This window comes from Copidosoma floridanum, unplaced genomic scaffold (genome assembly GCF_036245765.1).
Source record: "Copidosoma floridanum isolate Cflo_tuat_1 unplaced genomic scaffold, Cflo_Japanese_pri ptg000011l, whole genome shotgun sequence".
NCBI lineage: Eukaryota > Metazoa > Arthropoda > Insecta > Hymenoptera > Encyrtidae > Copidosoma > Copidosoma floridanum.
This window is the reverse complement of record NW_028321888.1, coordinates 1,422,490-1,439,935: the sequence shown is the minus strand read 5'-3', so window position 1 is coordinate 1,439,935 and position 17,446 is coordinate 1,422,490.

Genomic DNA, 17,446 nt, shown 5'->3' with positions numbered 1-17,446 from the left:
TTGAGAGGATTACGTTGCGTTCATCTCGATAAAGCTCTATACACAAATCGTACGAAATAAGTCGAGTTTTTTTTTAAATTTTAAAATGCATGTTAATGAAATTGAAGCAACGACTATTGTAAAAGTCGTTGCTTCAATTTCAATAAAACTTGTTTTTTCTATTGCGATATCTTTTTAGGTTTCCTCCATTCTGGTGAGCGCATGTTTCATGTAGTTCTGCCCATCTTTTTATTTCTGTTTTTTTTTTCCTCTTGCAGGTCAAGAGTAATGTTATTATTGCCTATTTTGATTTTTTTAATATCGGGAATGTTAAATAAATTTGCTAAATTGTAGAGAAGCTCTGATCCATAGTGTCTCCAGTGTTGTTACTTCATACAGGAAGTATCCAGAAGTATGAGCAATACAATTACTGTTGATCGTTAGTATTCCCAAACCTTGTAATTTAATTTGAGTTAACTGTGTGGTTGAAGGATTATTTCCGCACAATTCTTGTATTGTAGCAGTATTTTGTGTCGAGAATAACCATTGTTCGGTGGTTTTTAGTCTTATCCAATAAATTTCTGTTGACTTATTTAATGCTATTTAGCAAGTTTTCAATACTCCTGTTGATAGGTTAATAAATAAAGAGAATTCGCAAGGATTATTTATAATATCTTCAAAAATAGGCATATTTGATCGGCAACATTAAATCTTATCTTTATTGCAATTATTTAGGAAATTTGCGTCGGTAAGAAAATAATTTTTAAGACTATTGCTTACGATCAGGTTACTATGGCAAAGCTCAATGCTCACAAATCTTTTCAAATCTGTGTGTAAATTTCTCGAAACTGGAATCGAGTGCATAGTATAATTACTCAATTGTTCTTTACCTATCAGCGAAAAAATAAGTTTAACTGCTGATCTTCCTTCTATTACTACTGCGTTTGTTTTGGACAGTGCATGCAGGTGTTAAAATGTTACAGTTTAATCGTCCCAAGGTAGTAAATGTTCTTTTTTCAATGAATTAATTTCATTACACATTTTTGATAGTTATTTGTTTTGTATCAGCGGATGTAGGTGTCTTTGTGACGTGCTTACCACTGCAATGATAAGCATTTTGTAATAATTTAGTATGTAAAATAGGGATTTTCCGAAGGAGTTTGTCCATTCTAATACTTTTATTTTATACTCAATTTTTCTGTTATCATTATCCAATTGGCTTGCTTTGTCAGTTAAACTTTCAAATTTTTTTATTACTTTTTTATTATGTCTTTAATTTTTTTCTACTATATGTATTTTTTCGAAATTTGAGCGTACAATATAAGTCTGTTTTGCTTGTAAATATGATATTATTTGTGTAGAGATGTAAAGATTATTTATATCTGTATTTATTTTATCTTTATCATCTGCATCCGTAGGTAGATTTAAAATATCCGTCTCCGTATCCGAATAATTTTTTCGAAACCCAACCCACGAATTCTAGTGTTGCTCGTCTCGTCATCATTTGGCTAGGAATAACTTTTACAATATTGTTGGAGTTTGTTTTTTTACTATACATTTGTATTTCAGGAGCAAAAAATAGTTTTAAATCTTCGTATGTCGATTTTGTTAAACTCAGTATATTATTTAATGTGTATCTAGGTATTAAGTTTTTGCATTCTTGATTTTCAAGTACTCTGGTACATGGTTCGAACACAGTATGTAGTTGTTCATGGTATATGACAACATGCTATAGTTCAGTTTGATCTTTAATGCTACGAGAATCTAACGTAATAGTAACGTGATATTCGGTACGAATTAGTCTGACTTTGTTAGGGTACTCATGATACATACCTGTATTATTTATAAAAAACATGTTGTCGTAAGGCTTTGCAGGTATCTTTTTCTCACGGTTTAGAATACTAGACTTTAGCATGTTTTTAGTGAACATATTGATCGGATCAATCTGCAACAACAAAATAATTATTTATAGTTTTTTTTAATTTTTTTCATAGATAGCAGCGTTTTACTTTGTCAATGTGTTCTTTAATTATTCTCCCTTTTCTTGATTCTAATATGACGTTTACATTACTATGTATTCCCTTAATTTTGAAAACATCGTTATAAAATCTATCTAATTTTCCTTTCCCGGGTTCTTTGAGCACATAGACTGTCGTTTCAACTTCCAAGCTTTGTGGCATTGACTTATTATCATAACGTGATATTGTATTTAACTTTGATATTTTAAGTCTATCCCGAGCTATTTCTTGAATTGTACATAAACAGCGGGCAAGGTTACTAGCATATGAGTTATACGTTTCTAGTTAGAATTGGTCTGGAAGTGGATTTAGGGAATGTGCCTATCTACCAAAGACAAGATCGAAAGGTGTAAAGCTTGTTGCTGAACAAACTAAAGTGTTGTACTAATGCATTGCAAAGGGAACCATTTTTTTCTAGTCATTTTTATTTTTACCGTTAGTTCTCAATAAATCGTTCAACGTAGCGTAGCTTCTCTCTAACGAACCATTTGATTGTGGGTGATATGCACTAGTAAGGGCTAAACGGAATCCATAAATTTTTGATACTTCTTTGAATGCTTGATTAATAAAATTTTTTTATCTGTTACTGAGAATAATTCTTGGGATGTTGCAAGTTGAAATGAAACATCTTAACAAAACATCGGTAACAGTTATTGTCTGTATATTAGAAACAGGAACTGCATTAATACATTTTGTAAATAAGCATTGCACTGTTAAAATGTGCTTATTTCTATATGTACTTTGTGGAAAAAGGCCTACTGTATCTATAGCGACTTTGCAAAATACTTCTAATAGTGTGTCTAATATGACCATAGGTTCGCTGGTTTTAGTGTGGACTAATTTTTGTTCCTGGCAAATTTTACATTTTTTTTAATGTATTCAAAATGCTATGTTTTATTTCGTATACAAAGATTTTATTCACAACTAGTAAAAATATGTAGCGATTTCGGTTTTCTGTTGTGATAACGTCTCGTAATTTTGGTTGAACATCTAATAATTTTTCTTTTAATACAACTCCTATATCTGATAGTAATTTATTGTGTACTGATTTTAAATCTACAGCTTCTGAAATAAAATGGATACAGGTATCCTTGGTTTAAGTTAAATTTTTGCGAGTACTTAAGACTTAATTTATTTGCTTTATACTTTATATTAGATGGATTTTTCACAGAACTTATATATCTTGTTACCTTTTTGCTACGAGACAAGTTCTATTTCTGCTGTATGGGTTCGAACGCTGCTGTAAGATTTGTTTGTAGTGAAATGTTTTAATTGAAAGTTTTTTTGTTTCGTAATCAGGTTTATTTTCTATATTTCTTGATTGAAATGGGTTGTCGTCTTTTTCTTTACAATTATTTTGTTTAATAGACGATATAGTTCTTTTGTATAATTCATCATTAGAGTTTCGTAATTTATTTTTGGTAGGACCATTTCTGTATCGTTTAATTCGAGATTTTCGTCTGATGGAATTTCTGCTTGCAATAAATTTATTTATTGTTTCATCGATCCATTCATTTACTATTGTAGGTGAGATTAAATTTTGAGGTCACGATAAAAGCGAATTTATTTGTTCTTAGCTGCTCTTTATTTTAATCTTCATGGTTTCCTTGATCTTGTACGGAGCGTCAAAAAGTAGATTAAAATTTTGGTTTTATTATACTTAAATTTAAAGTTTCTTCGTCAGAAGAAGTGAAGTTTTCGTCTTTTTAAGCCATTACATATTTTTTATTCACGTCATTGGCTCAGGATGTACTGGGTTTGATTGTAATATTTAAACGTCTTGGTAAAATTCCTACTTTTTTTCTATTATTTTTTCAATTTCACCGATTTCTGAATTTCCATCACTTGAGTATTCCATTATATTCTGAGAGGTCTCTTCTGCAAGGCATTTATAAAACTTGGCATAATTGATCGTTCTTGTAATGGTATTGGTGCGTCGGTTTGTGAATTACTAAACAGTGAAGTAGACGCAGTGTCGGGTTCGGATGACGAGTCTTTTATTCGAGCTCTTGGTGTTTCTTTTCATCGTCTCGCTTTGAATCTTTCCGCTGTTGTAGGTGCATGTAATTAACCTTGTCCGCCTTCCATACCCCGAGGTACTTTCAATAGTGTATCTCTAGGTTTATTTTTCTTGCTCTAGGTGTAGATTGTATGATTTCAATTGTATTAGAATGAGATTGAATGGTTTTTGACATATTTTAACGAGCTATTAAAGTTTGAGTTTGTTTAGGATTTATAAGTAACAAACGAGATTTTCATGATTTTTTTGTTGTCCAAAGAATTATCTTTATCACTTTCGTCTTCATTTAATTCTATTAGATTTCTTAATAAGGCGTCTGCGTTAGTATTAAGTCTACCAGGTTTGTATTTAGAAGTATAGCTATGACCTTGAAGTCTTGCTCTCCATCTATTTAGCCTACCAATAAGATCTTTGATAGACTCAAACCAATAAAGTGGCTCATGATCTTCGTAAACCGTAAATTTTCTGTAAGTAATATTGAAAATGTTGGATTGCTACAACCACTGCTAAGCATTCTTTTACCGTTGTAGAATAATATCTTTCAGCTTTATTTTAAGTTTTCAACCTATACGCAATAGGGCGGTCTTTTTCTGGTTCTCCTTGGCTTAATACGGCCCCAACAGCTATATAGGATGCGTCTGTTGTTAATATAAATGACATATTTAAATTGACGCAAGTTAAGACAGGTGCTCTGCATAATATTCTTCTAAACTTTTTAAAGTTTTTTGGCTGAGTATCTGTCAACTCAAATTTCTTTCCTTTCCTCAACAAAGACGTTAGAGGTCATGCAATTTCTGTGAAATTTTTTATAAAATGACAGTAATACTTCGCTAATCCTAAAAGTTGTCTAACATTTGTTTGATTCTTTGGTTTCGGAAATTTTTTAACGGCTTTTAATTTTTTTGAATCTGGTTTGAGTCTATAACTACTTGTCCTATGTCCTAAATAAATTACTTTGGGCATTACCAATTCACATTTGTCAAGTGGTTATTTTAAATTTAGTTTCAAAAATTTTTCAATTGAATGAGTAATTTTTGTCACATCATTTTTAAATTTTTTTGAGCATACAACTGTGTCATCAGGAAATATAAATAATTTAATGCCTTGCAGTCCTGACAAACTTACGACTAATAATCGTTGAAATGTTGCAAGTGTATTGCATAGTCCAAACGGCATTGATAGATATTCTTAATGGCCGTTAGGTGTGTAAAAGCAGTTTTATGTCTATCTGCAGGATCAACTTCTATTTTATGGAATCAACTGGCTAGATCGAAAACGGAGAAATAATCTAAGCCTCTGATTTACTCTAATATTTCAGTAATGTTTGGTAGCGGATAAGCATCAGGGATAGTTTTTGCGTTTAGTTTACGGTAATCTATTACTAATCTGCATCTTTTTGTTCCATTAGGTCCTTGTTTCTTGGGTACTATCCAGAAAAGATTTCTGTAAGGGCTGTTTGATTTTATGATTGCACCATCTGTTGATAATTTTTCTATTTAAATTTCAATTTCTTGGTGTAACGATAAGGGGTAGCTGTATTGTTTGACATATACAAGACGGTCGTCTGTGGTAGGTGTTTTATGTGTCATAATAGAAGTACGAGGACCTAGGTCACCTGGAATGTAAAATAAGTGATCGTAACTTTCTACAATATTTCTTATTTCTGATCGACTAGCTTTTGTTGATAAGGTCTTTTTACCTTATCTATTATAAATTAAATGCGACCTTTTATGTCGTTTAAATCGTTTTCTTCGAAGTCAGTGTTAAAAAAGTCTTCAGATTTCATGACATTAAAAGGCTTAAGTTCTTGTACAGGTATCTCTATTTTATCAGCTTATTCCTTGTGTTTAAAGCTATTATATAACAGTGACCTTCTTTGCAATCTACTACCGCTTCGCCCATATACACTCTACGTATGGTAGTAATTCTACGAAGATAAGCTTGGCCGGTGATCTTGTTCTTAGTCGATAATTTAATAACTACTCTTGTTTTGGCTGATAAGTTGTAACTTTTGTTTTTATTTACTTCAAATCCTTAAAAATAATAATAAATAGTATTGCATAAGATTGTGGATGTTTTATCTTTGTTGTGGAATGTAAAAATAAATTTTTAAAAGGTGATTCGAAATTTTGTTTTGTTTTCAGTCTCTAAAAAAGAAAAGGTATAGGTTCAATTGGTCTGCTTCCTAATATTAACGCATTTAAGCCGTGATCGATTCTATTTTTTATTTGGGTTAAAAAATGGATCTCCTGAAATACATGAATTACTTGTTGGCGATTCTGGACTCATAACGTGACATTCGTTAGCTATATCGAACAAATTTACCTATATAGTACTTACAGTGTATATTCTCTGTGGAGCTATTCCTTCTAATTCCATTGTATTATCACAATTAATTTCTTTGCCGTTCTTTAATGTGTTATAACTGATAACATTTACTTCTGCGTCTGAATCTAACATAAAAATTTCCGAGTTTTGTTTATTTCGCAACGTAACTTAGAAGGGTCTGTAGATTTCATTGTAATTATTGATTTCGGACGCACGATCAGATTCAAACTCTCAGTCGCGTCCAAATGGCGAGTCTCGTTCTCGTTTTTTGGACAGATTGGGCGAGAGTCTCGGTATCGTTCGGGATTATAATTTTAATACTGTTTTTGGTTGTAGTATTGAAATGGGGCTTGTTAATTGGAAGTATAGCCTTGAGTATGAAAATAAGGATAGTACATTTGTGGGTAGTAAGGTGAATAAAAGGGTGGTGGTTGAAAATATGGAAATTTTTAGAAATTTGGATGGTAGTAATCGTAATTAGGTTGGTTGCTTCAGGGTAATGGTGGTGTACGGCCTGGTGGCAGAGTACTTGATCGACGTTGAGTCGCGTAGCTATCAATCACTGTGCGAGTAAACTATTTATTTACACATACAATACAATTTACGCAATTAAACACGTAACTTCCAATTTTAGTACATACATGCATTCTTAAAACGAGACTGGCCGTATTATAAGTCAGCATTTTATGAAACATTCACCTTAAAGCTAATACACTCACACGCATGTAAATGACTTATGAGCTCCACTTGTCATGAGCTTGTGTATATGCACAATACGTCTTGCATTAATTTGATGAATGAATTAGGTTTTTACTTATAGTATGATTCGTCTGTATCAACTCGGGATGTAAAACTATAAATGAGAGAAGCCCGCCAAATTATGTAGATCAAGTAAGTCTTTTTTCTTAATTGACTTAACGAGAGACTTGTAACAATTTTTTAATTTCTCTGTATCCTGTTTTCTATGTATATCATTATTAAAGTAATGTATGTTTGACCATTCGAAAAAAGGCGTTCCCAATAAGTCACTGTTGAGACATGTTATAATAACAGCATTAGTTCCTTGGATTTCAAATTTTATGTAGCTTGGAGTGTTTATGTAACTAAAATAGACTTACGAAGTACAACTGTACCCTATAGGTAAAAAGCGCTAAAGAAAGAAGAAATATGCCGTGATGTTGTAGTAAAAGTCATTATGACACTATATATATATAGCTATCGGCAAGTCATCGGCGACGAACTGATAAACCGAACAATCTAAACATACATATTTATGTACTCTGTGTTTTCTGTGCTGCAGACGACGAGTCAAGATGAGAGAAAATAAAGGCAGATACTAGCAGATAAAGGTGTGCTGTTTAAGTGTGGTTTTAGTGCGTGTGTGTGTAATATAAAAGTTTCGTTAAAAGAAAAGAAGGAGAAACGTCACTAATCTTACGGCGTGGCTAGGTAAAACGGAAAGTATGGAAGTTAGAAGTCAGAAAGTGAAGGGTTCTAGCTTCAGAAGAATTGAACTCTTCAACTTCTTACGAGTTTTTATGTGCAGTAGAAGTTTCTATAGTAACGTGGACAAAAAAGGAGTATGGGCGTAGATATACATACATTCTAACATGCAAGCAGCAGCATAGTTGAGTATACGGTAGCATAGAGAGAGTTTACAGGTAAAGTACAACAGAGTAGGAAAATCTAACGAAATAATTTAGAGTATAGGTACTGTAGATTGTGTAGAGATATAACAAAAAAAAGAGTAGAGTAGAATATATTACGGTGGTCCAGAGCCAAAAGAGAATAAAAAAAATAAAAAAGAGTAGCGCAGTGTACAGAAACTAGTGTGTAGCAAATTGAGCAAAGTAAGGCAGAGTACCATAGTGGATAGAAAGAGAATAGAGAGAAAGATAAGAGTTGCTGGAATTGAATCATTATCGTCAAGACATCTCCATGACCACGGTTGTACCTCAAGAGACAACAAGCCGACGAGTAAAAAATACATCAGGTGTATAAAGTAGTGTTGAGTTTAAATAAGGGGTAGAAGAAAGACACGTGGGCTATTGAGCGTATACACGTGTAATCTATTGTAAGGACCAAATATTCGAGATGGTGCCAAGAATATTTGGCCATTCTGGACGCTGCACAGGTGACAGATAGTAGATTCGAAGTGTGTATGGGATTTATTTGCGTGATACTAAAGCCCTTCAAGATATTAGAACAGAGGCCGCAACGCCTATTTAACTCCGTGCTTTACGGTAGTCCGAGAAGTGAGATAGAACACTGCAAGAAAATCCCATGTGTCTGTCCTCTTCTAATGAGCTGAAGATCAGCTTATTCATTGCGCATGTATATTTGCTTAAAAATACACACACGCACACACACACACACACACACACGCACACGACACTGTGAAGACACTCCGCAGTCAGTCCCCCCTTCGCACTCCTCATAATAGGAAAAATTACGTAATTTTGATCGTTATTTTACCTAATTAAACTTTCCGTCAATTTTTTCATGGCATCCACGTCGCACAAATTTTCACAGCGTATGTTGCCGTTCCAGCTCCCTCCACAATAATAGAAAATATTCATTAGAAGTGTCCGCTATTTTAATCCAATAAAATTGTTATGTTTTCTTTCTCATTTCACTCTTCATAATACATTTAAAACCACTATTGTCCTTCGCTGTATATAGTTATCTATTCTTTCTATACCGCCCAGAACGCAACTAGATTGATATTATACTAACTATAAACGAAAATAAAGAACATTAAAATACATAATTACTTGTAGTGAATTTTGAAGTACAAAATCTCAAGTGTGTTGACCTGCTGACCTTTTTCTTGGTTTTCATCATTTCTTTCATACATTAAGATTTAAAGGGTTACGTGTTATTGATGGTTGTCGTTGATGTGACATTGTGGTTGTCGCTACAGTCAGCTATGTTGCAAAGCCATGAAGTAATGAAATAGCCCAATTTCAAGCAAAAAAAAAAACAACAATCAAGTTATATAGTAATCTGTTCACTTACAATTTTTTCTAGTTATAAAAGTTTTTTTAAAGTGCTATCTATTTGCACTTATTATTTTCTTTTTTTTTAAAAACTTTTCTGTCTCCAACCTATTTCTTTTTATATATACGTACTAAAAACTATTTAATACGTGAATGTAACGATTAAATATAACTATAACATTCAATACACGAAATTTTTAATACCAAATTTAAAAATCATTGCTTCTAAATTATTTTCAGTTTTAAATATTGTTATAAATACTGTAAACCCAACGTCAGCGAGAAAAAATAGAAAGGTGGGAGAGTGATAGGATAGGATGGAATTAGCTATTGCTTTAAGACTAAGATTTAAAATCATTGGTTTAATCTGTGGCACAAAACACGCCTCCAGAAGTATAACTTAAAAAAAAATAAGGTGCGGGTCTTGGGACCCACGACAGATGTGAAACATGAAAGAATATATTATTGAACTCGGTAGTATTTGATTATCTCTGATGAAAATAATAGTTTTTGTCAGATAAGTGCTATTGTCTCCAGGGCTATTTTGCGGCTCGAGGGACCTGCGAAACAGAGCCCGAGGAACGTAAAGCAGCCACGAAGCAAATGTCGCTTATGTGGCCAATCCTATTTTTTCTACCGAGCGCCAACTAGCCTCTCAAAAACACGTAAGGTAGGAAAAGTATTTATTTTTTGACTCTAAATGATCTTCATTTCATATTTTAATGTTAAAAAGACAGTTTATTTATAAATACGTATTTTTATCAGTGAATATTATAGGTTGGGGAACAGCAAATTATGTTTATAAATTTTTTTGCTTATTATCATATAAAAAACAAGAATGGGAAAAAACAATAATACACGGTGAACAGTATCCATACTAACTACCTACACATAAGTACATACTTTCTCTGTCTCTCTGTCTCTTTTCGGATACCTGGTCACTGTGCATAGTTGCGCACCTTCGCGAATTTCGTTGGCTCTTTACTAAAGACGGGTTTAGATGGAGTTTGAATAAACTCAATTAGAAGACACCGCGAAAACTTTGAATTATAGTCAAATATTGATATTTTTAAATAACCCTGTTCACAGAGAAAAAATTTTTTTTAAATGATGAAAAAATGATACTAATTATAACATTAATTTATAATTTTCTACAAGCCCAAAATATTTAAAAAATCAATAAAAAAGGCTTACCTGCATATTTACAATAGAGAAAAAGAGAGTAAGCGAGCGCGACAGTAGACGGTCAATGGCTTTCTCTATCTCGTTTACTTTTACAGGCACTGCCAAAATGCCTTTTTCATTTTTTTCTCAATATTTTGCGCTCAGTTGGATTAGATATCGGACATATAATTTAGGTGAAAAATAATTAAACTAAGTAAATATAATTAGTCCAATAACTAATTGATCACAATTTTTGTCCGAACCTTCCACGGCTCCAACAGACTCTCACACCATTTTTAGAGAACCTCACAGAGACCCTACTGATTTTCACAGACCCCGATATGTTGACATGTGCGTGCGTACCGTATATGTAAATTTACATGTACGTGTTCACATTTAACTCATATGTATACATTTTCTTTTATTTTTATCCACAAATGTATATATTATACATCCAAAAATCCCTTGCAAGACCCCCCCCCACAGACCCTTGTTGGCCCCTAATCCCCCCCCCCAACAACAAAAGTAAAGTTCTATCGTTTCCTCCCTTAATTTGACTAAGCATACTTTTAGTTCATACTCCCACAACTCCTACAGCCCTTTAGTGCCCCCACGTACCCCCACCGCCCTACGCCAAATTTTCCTTAACCCCCTCCACTCACCCACACATCCAACCACTTTACTAACTTTCGCAGACCCTGACACCTACTCATACATATACATGTATCCATACTATTTTATTAGCAAACTACCATGAGACATGAACTTTGAAAATAAACTAATACATACATGTGTGAATGTTGGTAAATATAATTTGCTGGTAATATTGATAACGTTATAAGTGTATGCAAATATCGTTTTTGTTGTTTTGACCAACATTGTTTTTTTACATGATACTTTACGGGCCTTTACCAACCTTATAAGTCCTTAAAAATTTAATTTTGAATACAATTTTTATATATTTTACCACATTGCTCAGGATGCAACAAGATAGACTTTATGCATGGGAAAAATGTTTAATTTACTTATTTTTATAATTAAGAGTAAGACTATAAATTAATTTAAATTAATTTCATTTTTGATAATATAAAAGTATACAGTTTTTGGAGCGTTGAGCTTTTTTTTTGATGATATTGGTAAAAACCTATGTAATACATTTTGATTTTTTAATTGTTTTTATATTAAATCATACTAATACATTCATAAATTTTAATAAAACTTTATTATACTATAATGTCACTGTAGACGTATCGCCCTATTGAGGTAGCTCATTGTTATGCGTCAACTTACAGAATGGGTCAAGTTATTGAGATAATATGTCTTGTACTGTTACGTCGGCACGACGATTTATTTTTAAGTCTAAGCTTGCGCTTAATGACTCAGGACTCACACTGGGTGCGTAGGTGGGACGTGGGGCTAGAGGGTAGTTAAATTAAACAAAATGGGGTATTTGCGAAAGGGGAGACAGTTGTTGTACAGTATCCCGATGCACTCACTCGCGGCGTGCTTAACGGTCGAAGAAATAAAGCACAAAATCAGGTCAAACAAGCTCAAATTGGCAGAGTAAGATGGATCGGGATGGAATTTTTTGCATTCGATTCGTAATGCCGTCCCGAAACTTTGTGAAGATAATTATTCAATGCATTTTAAATAAATAAATTATTGCAATAAAAATACTGATTTTATAAAAGCAACGCTAAGAAGCATTAAATAACAATTTTACAACTCGGTCGATTATCATAGAAATAAGTCCAATTACGTTACTCGGGGGTTTTGGGGGTCGCTGCGCACAATTATGCAGTCGGCGACGGCGTCCGAGGTACCAGGACTTATTTTTCTGATTTATTAATTCATTTCAAGTAGAAATGTTCTCTTGATACTTTTCTGTAAAATCCTTCTATCAAAAAATATTAACAATTACATACAGTTGATGGAAAATGCCCGATTTGGGGACTTTAAAAATTTATAACTTTTTTTAGAAGCTTTTTACAAAAAAATCACAAGAGTCTTTTTCTTTTAAAAATATGCCAAATTCTCAGAAATAAACTGTTTAAAACCAAAATTTCGATTTTTTTGAATATTTTTACAATTGTTTAAGCAATTGCGTTTTAGAAAAATTTTATCACTTTAAACTAATTGTAAATAGTAAATTTGAATTCTGCGTAAAAATATACACTAAAAAACCCTAAAAATACCTTTATTTATCCGGTGCAGACTAATTGTCCACCAGAAAAAACCTAGCCCTCGGACTATTGCGCGTCCTTAAGAAATGATTTTTCATCTTATTTAAAGAGGGGCAAATATGGGCAAGATTTTATGATAGATTTACTTTCTAGGTATGTTCAGGTATATGGAATCGCTAGAAAGCTCATAAAAGCTCGAGAAAAACCTTTCGATTTTCTACGTTTTCTTTAAATATTTGCATAAATATACTATTTTTTGAAAATAAAATTAATTACCGAAAGATTTATTCATTTTCATGAGTCAATAAGAAAATTGACTCTTTATTTTACTAATATATAAAGCAAAGTCGCTAAAACCGTTGTGATCGCTAACCGCGAAAACTACTGAACCAATCTTGCTAAAATTTCACACACTGATTCTAGATACTTCCTAGATGGTTTTAGTATAGTTTTTATCTTTAAAAAATTAATAACAATAGCAATAAATAAGTTCAAAGTTTTGTAAAAATGTGCTAGCTTTTTACTTCAGTTCAGTAGGATCCGCTAGGTAGCGTAGAAGTAAAATCGAAGCTACCTGCAACAGAGTCAAGTAAGTGTGGTTATTATATCCCCGAGCAAAGCACCGAATGCCATAGTTGATTACCGACAGTGCATGAAGCAGAGAGTCGTGCGTTGTACAGCTGGGTATCCCGGCTACCGACAACTCTGATCTCTAATGGACAAGTGACTTACGTCGGACTCCACCCTACCAGACCCTACCCACCAGCATTGACGAGTATCACCAATGAAAGGTGTTCTAGACGATAACGTCTCCGTCGAAATACCAGGAGACGGGTCCAGAGAATAATCTCTGACGTGTCTAGCGGTCTAGCCAGAGCACAATCTGCTCTAGCACGTTGGGCAATTATGGCCATTTTACCGACTATCCGGATGCTCCCAGAGAAAATTTTGCTATAACAGCAAGCCAGGGAAAATAATCCTGGGAAATTTGGACAGCCACTAGGGTCTCCTTCTCAGTCGTTCGTCTCAGTGATATACCTACAGAGAAAGATATTTTTCAGGCCCACTTTCCCGACTATCGATAAGTAGTTGGTTGTGCAGGAAACGACACGAAGACGAGATATTTTTTGGTCAGCGGCGTACCTCCCTCCATCACGGTCTCCATACACAGAGACTCTGAGGGTGAGAATCAAGCTACCTGCAGCCAGCTCTCCATTATCAGGGATAATAATAATAAGGAATAGCTGGAAGTTTCATCACTGACCCTTTTCAGGGCCGTCATAAGTATTTATGATCTCTACTTAACCATCAATCTCATCGGTTCTTTTAAGGGCCACCTAAGGTTAAACTACCTTGCCAACAAAAACATTTTAACGACAATTTCTGGAAATGATTTGTCGACTAAAACACTATATAAAGCCGGTCACTATTAAACCAAGCCAGTTATTCACCTGGTTATTTAGGAAAAATAAACTTGAGCAAACGCGACAGTCTTTAACGGGCAAGCATCATGAACTGGCGTAACACCAGAAGACGTTAGGAAAGAGCTCTACAACTAGCTTTAGCGCTTCAGAAGTTGTAGTTTTTCTCCTAATCAGTCTGGTACTACAACAGCAGGTCAGAAGAGATCACCCCAAGGCATCCAGGCAGTCACGTTTGCTGGAAATTTTAACCAAAAAAGAGTTTAGCTCATCGGTCCTTTTGAGGGCTATCGACGTTGAACTACCTTACCAACAAGTATATTAAAACTTAACAAAGTTAACAAAAAACAGCTTCTAAGGCTCACAAAAGTCTTAACTATACCTATAGTCGCAAGAGGGAAAATTAGAAGGAAAACTTAAATGCATTTAATGTATACAATTTTAGGCATCAAGAAACTGACGCAGAACATTCATTGAGATTAAAGCAGCATCAAAAAATACAAATAAAGAATTTATAAAGTGAGAGATCAGCTTTTCAGTATAACCATGACAGTAATCACTTAAATCTTCCTGATTTATAAAAAGGTAGAATATGTATTTGTATTTTTGTGGCGATAAAAAATGTAGAGATTAAGCTCCAGGACTTTGTTGCTTTGGTAATTAAGTTGTGAGATGAGAAAATTAAATCCCAATCATACATTTTTTGTGAGTTTTAAATCTTGACAACTTTAAATAATAGTCCTTTTCGTATATTATACGAAAAAAAACTGTAAATCAACGGCCCTTAAGGGCCAACAATTATTTTATGGCATAAGGAACACACAATACTTTTTAGCATAATTATATTTTTTATAATTTTTACAGCTTATTATTTGACGTAATAAACTGTATAGATTCTGAACAAACATATTTTTAACAAGATTTTTTTTTGAGAAGTGTCAGAAAATAGATGTAAAATTTTTAACTGAAAAAGTTTTACATTAGATGTCAACACACTACGGTGTTCCATGTAGTGAGTCTCGGGTGAAGCCGAGATGGGGGGTTGCTAGTCTTACTAATATATAAAGCAAAGTCGCTAAAACCGTTGTAATCGCTAACCGCAAAAACTACTCAACCGGTTTTGCTGAAATTTTGCATACTGATTCTTCATAATTCCGAGACGGTTTTTACATAGTTTTTTTCTTGAAAAAGTTAACAACAATAGCGATAAACAAGCTCGAAGTTTTTCTAAACTAAGTTAGCTTTGTTTTTTAGTTCAGTAGGGTCCGCTAGGTGGCGTCGAGGTAAAATTGAAGCCACCCGCAACCAAAGATAGTGAGGAGTGATTATAAGATGCCCCATCGAGTAGACAATCATCGCAGTCGATCATTGGCACTACACCAAGAACAGAGGAGTCTGTCGTGCAGCTGGGCATCCCGGCTACCGGTGACACTTTTCTTTCATGGGCAAGCGAATTAAATCGGTTCTTATCCCAGATCTCCAAAATGAACGAGTGCCACGGAAAAACAGGTGTTCAGAACGTCAACGTCTCCGGTGGAAAACCAGGAAACGTTTCTAGCCAGAGCACTATCTGCTCCAGCACTTAAGAGCTTTGTGGCCGTTCAACCATCCGACCTGGTGCCGTCAGACAATTTTTTACTTTAAATGCGAGCCAGGAAAGACAGCCCTGAAGAGTACGGGCAGCCACAATGGCCTCGTTAGTGGTCGTCCCAACGGCATATCTACAAAGAAAGTATTCCGATGAACGGCTGGTTATCTGGGGAACAACCTGAAGACGAAATATTCTTTAGTCAACGGCGTACTTCCCTTCCTGTACGGTCTCCGTACACAGAGACTCAAAAAAGAAGCGCCAAGCTACCTTTAGCTGGCTCTTCATTATCAAGAATAATAATAAGGAATAGCTGAAAGTTTCACCACTGGCCCTTTTCAGAGCTATGATAAGTATTTACGTTCTCTACTTAACCAAAAATCTCATCGGTTTTTTTAAGGGCCACCTAAGTTTTAATTACCTTGCCAACTAATACATTTTTACTACGATTTCCAGAGACGATTCGTCAACTCAAGGGCTATGTAAAGCCGGCCACTATTAAACCAAGTCAGTTATTCACTGGCAGACGCAGACGTCACGAGCAGAGTTGTTTGTCGCAAGGCTGGGAACCCCGTCGACCGATGATCCTATATTACCCTCTCAACTTTAAGCATTTAACCAGGAATCACCGATCCTCTTCAAGGTCTGCGCTGAGAGAACCTAACAGCTATAAAGAAAAAATAATAAACGTGAGCCAACGGGACAGTTACCAACGGGCAAGCATCACGAACCAACCTTTCCACCTTAGATTACCAAAACAACTGAGTCCGAAAAAAAACGTTCTTTAGACACCGTCTTCGATGTTATACCAGGAGACGTTGGGAAAGAGCTCTACAACTAGCTCCAAAGCTTCAAACCCTGAGATATCCATGCAGTCATGTTTGCTGGAAACTTCAGTCAAGAAAGACTTTACTTAAAAAGCTCACCGGTCTTTTTTAGGGCCATCGGACGTCGAACTACCTTGCCAACAAATATATTACAACCTAATAAAGTTGAAAAAATAGACTTTAGGGCTCACAAGAGTCTCAACTATGCCAAAAGTCACAAGAAGTCGAATTAGAAGGAAAACTTCAAATGCATCTTGTGAATACAATTTTAGGCGTCAAGAAAATGACGAAAGAATTTATTAAGTGAGAGATCAGCTTTCCACTATAACCCTCATACTAATCTCTTGAATTTTTCAAATTTTTAAATAGGTAGAATATGTATTTGTATTTTTGTTGTGATAAATAACGTAGAGATGAAGCTCCAGGACTTTGTTGCTCTAGTAATAAAGTTTTGAGATAAGAGAAAAAAATTTTTTAATGATAAATTTTTCGTGAGCTTTGAATCTTTACAGCTTTAAAAAACAGCCCTGTTTATAGATTATACGGGAAAACTGCAAATCAACGGCCTTTGAACGCCAACGATTATTTTATTATGTTAGGAATGCACGGTACTTTTTAACATAATTTTTATTTTTTCACTTTTTACAGCTTTTTACTTGACTAAATAAATTGTATGCATTCCAAACAAATATGTTTTTAATGAGAAGATTTTTGTTCTGAGTAGGGTCAGAACTAGATGTATAATTTTCCACTGAAAACGTTTTACATTACATATCAACACACTACGGTGTTCCATTTAGTAAGTCTCGGGCGAAGCCGAGACGGAGGGGTCGCTAGTATTATATATAATAATATTTAAAAAAAATCAATGGCTACATCGAACCAAATAATTTTACAATCAATTTAGGCAACAAAAATC